The sequence below is a fragment of the Malus domestica genome, chromosome 03 (assembly GCF_042453785.1).
Source record: "Malus domestica chromosome 03, GDT2T_hap1".
NCBI classification, from domain to species: domain Eukaryota; kingdom Viridiplantae; phylum Streptophyta; class Magnoliopsida; order Rosales; family Rosaceae; genus Malus; species Malus domestica.
The window spans coordinates 16361001-16366003 of NC_091663.1; the positions used below are offsets into that span (position 1 = coordinate 16361001).

Here is a 5003-nt window from a genome sequence, read left to right on the forward strand (position 1 = left end):
AAAAAGACACATGCAACTTAGTATAAGGTGATGCACCTACGTGTTCTCTCAAGGGATGAGGAAAAAAAAACTTATATTGTCTAACCCACTATAAAGTTCAAGTTAACAATAGACATAAAGGGTAGGTAGCATAGGGTGAGTGCAGAAATCGAACTGCCATAGTCGACGCAATTTATACCTAAATATGAGCAACCAATTCCAAGCCTCCTAGCCAAAATTCCTTAGTGGAATTTCTTACTCACTCCCTTCACATAAATCTCTGTGTATGAGTTCAATTCTAGCAAGGTGTATGCGAGAGAACTACGTCGGTTTGATCCTTGTGGTAGAGTATAGGGTACATAGGCAATCTAACTAGATTAGATGCATCTGAATCCTACAAGTGGTGGCGTTAGTAAATGTGGTCAAAGAAAACTCGCAAGAACGAGATAATAATCTAAAATTTGTTAATTCCGCTAGGTATAAACCTAAACAAATTCCATTAATATATACATACATATATATATATATATATATATATATATATATATCCAACAAACGATTTACATGAAACGAGTTCACCATCATGTGGTGTCCCTTGTCGAATAATATATTTTCATGTGCAAGTTTTTCTCCATAAGACAATTGTTGGAACCAAAAAAGGCGCACTATGGGTATAGGCATGATTCAATCGGAATTGGCCATGTACTTGTTAGAACCCAACTCTACTTCTTTCTTAATTGCATGGTAACTTGTATTACAGAGAAGACTATTACAACATCAACCACTACTTCTTCTACCAATCACTTATTTATACTAACTAATACATAACAAACCCAAAAGCTTCACCCAAATATGTTACTAGCAATTGACACGTGTACAACAAGACGATGCCACCTGGCATCATAACAATACCTCTCCATGAAAGGACACGTGTACAACAAGATCTCTGACTGATTAGTTCCTTGAAATGCATATTAGAAATAGGTTGTGTGTTTAACAGGAGGGAAAGGAATGTAAAACAGCAACATTGCAATTCATCATTTTACTTTTCATGCTCAGAGTTCTTCCATAAAATTGATCCGAAAACACTTGACCGTTGAGAACCCAATGCCATAATACACCCTCCCATAATCAGAGACCTTGTCCTTAAGGTTTGAAGTCATGTAGCATCTTCCTTACATAAATGTTGACAACGAACCCAGACTATCACGGTGGTGCAAGGTGGAATTGCAATAATAGCTTCTACAACAAGCAGCAAAGTAATACTAGCTCCCTAGAGCAAATTACTACTCCATAGCCTTAACAATAATGAACCTAAAACACTAGACCCATCCACCAGTTTAGGTATGTGATTTGCAACCGTGAAGGTAGCATCCAACTTCCTTTGCTCAACATATTTGCTACTAAAATGTTTAAGAATACCAAGGTCTGTCATTGTCATCATTCTACCAATTAATAAACTAGAAATAAAAGTTGTAGTGTTGATACCTTTCCCACTTTCAAGTATATGACCCTTATCTTGCAAACCAAAAAGCCATTAACAGAACTTTCAAATGGAAGCTTCTTCTGCATGTGAAAGCTATGAACCATATAATCCTCCCTAACAATTGGGGATGTCATATTCTCAACTCAATATATGTACTATGTTTGTACCATACTTGACCAATCCCAAAACTACTGAGCACCGGTCAACGATATACCGTCAAGGACCCAGAAGAGTTTCCCTCCAACCAGGAGGTCAATCACAGTGCGACACATGTCGACATCAGAAGCCAATCATAGCGCGACACGTGTCAACATCAGAAGCCAATCACAACACGACACCTATCAATGTCAAAACAAAGCTAGCAACTCTCTTCTATAAAAGGAGATCATTCTCCCACAATATTTCCTAATGTCATTTGTACTAAATCATTCACTAGTACTCACTAAAGGAGAGCTTGAACATATGTACTTGTGTAAACCCTTCATAATTAATGAGAACTCCTCTACTCCGTGGACGTAGCCAATCTAGGTGAACCAGGTACTTCTTGTGTTTGCTTCCATGTCTCTATCCATTTACATACTTATCCACACTAGTGACCGGAGTAATCTAGCGAAGGTCATAAACTTAACACTTTCTGTTGTACCAAAGTCCTCACTGATTTTGTGCATCAACATACTACAAAATACTACACCTACAACTATGCAATTAGTGTATGCAACCAACATCACAACCCCAATCATTCCATCTTGGCTACATTCAATAGAATTTTCAGATTCATTTATACAAGAGAAATGAGCATTCGAAATAACAGTATACTAGAATTTTGAGCCTCCACCCTTATCGCGAATACCTTTGCAATAGCACATGTCATAATGGACAACAACACAACAACTTGAGTCTGGAATTTCATCAAACACGCTTGGAGCAATACGAGTTTTGTCAACAGGTACAGTTATGGGGGGGTCAACTTCTTCTGAATTAAGAGCAAAACCCAACTCACAAATTGCTAGGAAATCCATTGAATTGAATTCAAAGAGAAAAATAGTTCCACCTTTATCCCAAATTCCTTTATGGTAGGTGAACTGAAAACTAACAGAAACAATTGCATCATTATAAAACCCACCTAAAAACTGCAGTGCATCAAATTGTTGAGCGAAAGCATTTTCTTGCACCAAAATGGTTTCAACTTTTCCAGTTGACTAAGAAGCCTTTGAATAGTTGTTCCGCCTTTGTCAAGAATGAACTTATTGAAGCCAAGCTTCAAATGCATAATAGTACCATTTTTCATGAATTTCCCATTACAAATAATAAATTTAGATCTTTGAGCATCTTTAGTTTGAACATTTGAAGTTAAGAGCCTACGAAGTGTACCCCCTGTGTCAGAAATCAGCATATGATAGCCCAACTGAAAAATCACAATTTTTTTAGTGTGACCTTGCATCAAACACTTGGAGTGCAGGTGAATCCATTTTCACGAACCCATCATTAGAAACAGGAATTGTGAAAATGAATTCTTGGGCCACAGAATTCTTGCAACTAGATTCATGCATAGATGAAGGCGTCGTCCTGAACTGAATGAATTTCTATCCAAAAGAAGTAGCCAAGCCATTAGGAAATGTAGAACCCAGAACGCAAGCTTGAACATTGGATTTCCTGCAATCAAAATCAAGAAATGGAGAAATTTTCACAGAATCTTTACCTTCCTTGTCAAACAAATTGAAAACCTTTTTGTCCTCCACAGCCAAAGCTTTTTGAAAAAAAACTTACAACTTTCTTGAAATTTGGAATTGGAACGAAATATTGCAGAACCATCGTCGTCGTGTTTAGCGTAGTCGCCACCCTTCTTGAATTTCTTCAATATGGGTCATAAACAAGAACTAATCTTGGGCTTATATCTTGGACGAATTTGAGAAAAAGAACGCATCTATTTTCTCTCGAGCACGAATCTTTTCCTTGTGGAAGGATTGAAGCTTGAGAACGACTTGATTCGATTTCACAGCAGAGAAGAAAAGATTAGAGTTTATACCCTCTTGGAAACGAGGATCTTCATGGTTTGGCTTTAAAAATGGACCAACCGATCTAGCACCACCTATCGCCATAAGTAACTGCAGTTGCTGTAAGATCACAGCTTGGCGTCCTTTGAATTCGTGTTGAGCGACCTTGAGTTCATTTTGCAAACGTGGCGTCTAAGTTCGAGACACAAGTTTCTATGGATTTACTTGAAGCTAGAAACATACAACGAGGAAAGGATTGAGAGGGACAAACAATTGGCTCGATACCAATTTTAGAACCGTACTCTACGTCTTCACATATTGCACAGAGAATACTTATATAAAACTCATATCATTCATAAATTGTCTTTCTTCTTGTACAAGCTACTATATGTAACAAACTCCCAATCCTAACTACCTTGACCGACTACTAATTGCTTATATCTTCCATAAATAATGTTAGAACCCTACTCTACGTCTTCACAGATTGCATAGAGAATACTCATATAAAACTCATATCATTCATAAATTGTCTTTCTTCTTGTACAAGTTACTATATGTAACAAACTCCCAATCCTAACTACCTTGACCGACTACTAACTGCTTATCTACCATACATTTGTCAATCACAGATGATGCCATCTGGCATCCTAACAATACCCCCTCAAAACACAGGTTCATCAGAACAAAACATTAACAACGATTACAAGGAAAGTTATTACACAGAAGTAAAATTTGAATTCAAGCCAACAACAAATGCCACCACTTAAAAAATTCACCACTTCTGGAAATTTGTGGTTGAGATCTTGAAAAACTTCCTAAGTTGCATCATCTGTAGAATGATTCTCCCATTGCACCAGCACTTCAGTGATTGCAAAATTATTCTTTTTGGCCATTCTGCGATCCAAAATGGCAACTAGTACATCTTGGAGGATACCGGCTTCTGTAACTACATGCAATGGTACTGTACTCACCTAATTACTTCTTTAAACAAGATACATGGAAGACATGATGCAACTTTGAGTGATTAGGAAGCTTAAATTTATAAGCTACAAGCCCCACTTTAGCTAGAATTGGAAATGGACCATAAAATTGAGGTTGTAGCTTATGCATAGGGTGAGTAACTAAGGACATGTGTTAATATAAAATGAATCTGAGATAAACCATATCACCAACTTCAAAAACTCTTTCAGACCTCTTTTTATTTGCTTGAACCTTCATTCTACACTGTGTAGCAGCCAAATTGGTTTTAAGAATTAGCAAAATTTGATATTTTTCCTTCAATGATTGATCCACTGAGTCAACTTTAGTAGTACCACAATCATAAGCATTGCACTGTTGGTGGAGATTGACCATACACAATCTCAAAATAAGTCAACTTTGTGGCAGAATGTTAAATGGTGTTGAAAGACTCTTCTACCCAAGCTAGCCAAGTAGCCCATTTCTTAGGTTGCAAACTGCAAAAACACCTCAAGTAAGTCTCAAGACACCTGTTTAAGACCTCTATTTGACCATCTGACTAAGGGTGATAACCAGAGCTAAAGCAT

The 5003-nt window shown here is 37.2% G+C and overlaps 1 long non-coding RNA gene across 1 annotated transcript; it reads right to left on the reverse strand.

The window, feature by feature from the left end:
- Positions 1-2189: 2189 nt before the first annotated feature.
- Positions 2190-3802, reverse strand: LOC139194217 (uncharacterized). The gene is made up of 2 exons (XR_011578978.1): positions 3233-3802; positions 2190-3118 (listed from the first exon to the last, which is right to left on the reverse strand). It is a non-coding gene; the product is annotated as an uncharacterized lncRNA (long non-coding RNA).
- Between the last annotated feature and the right edge of the window lie 1201 nt (positions 3803-5003).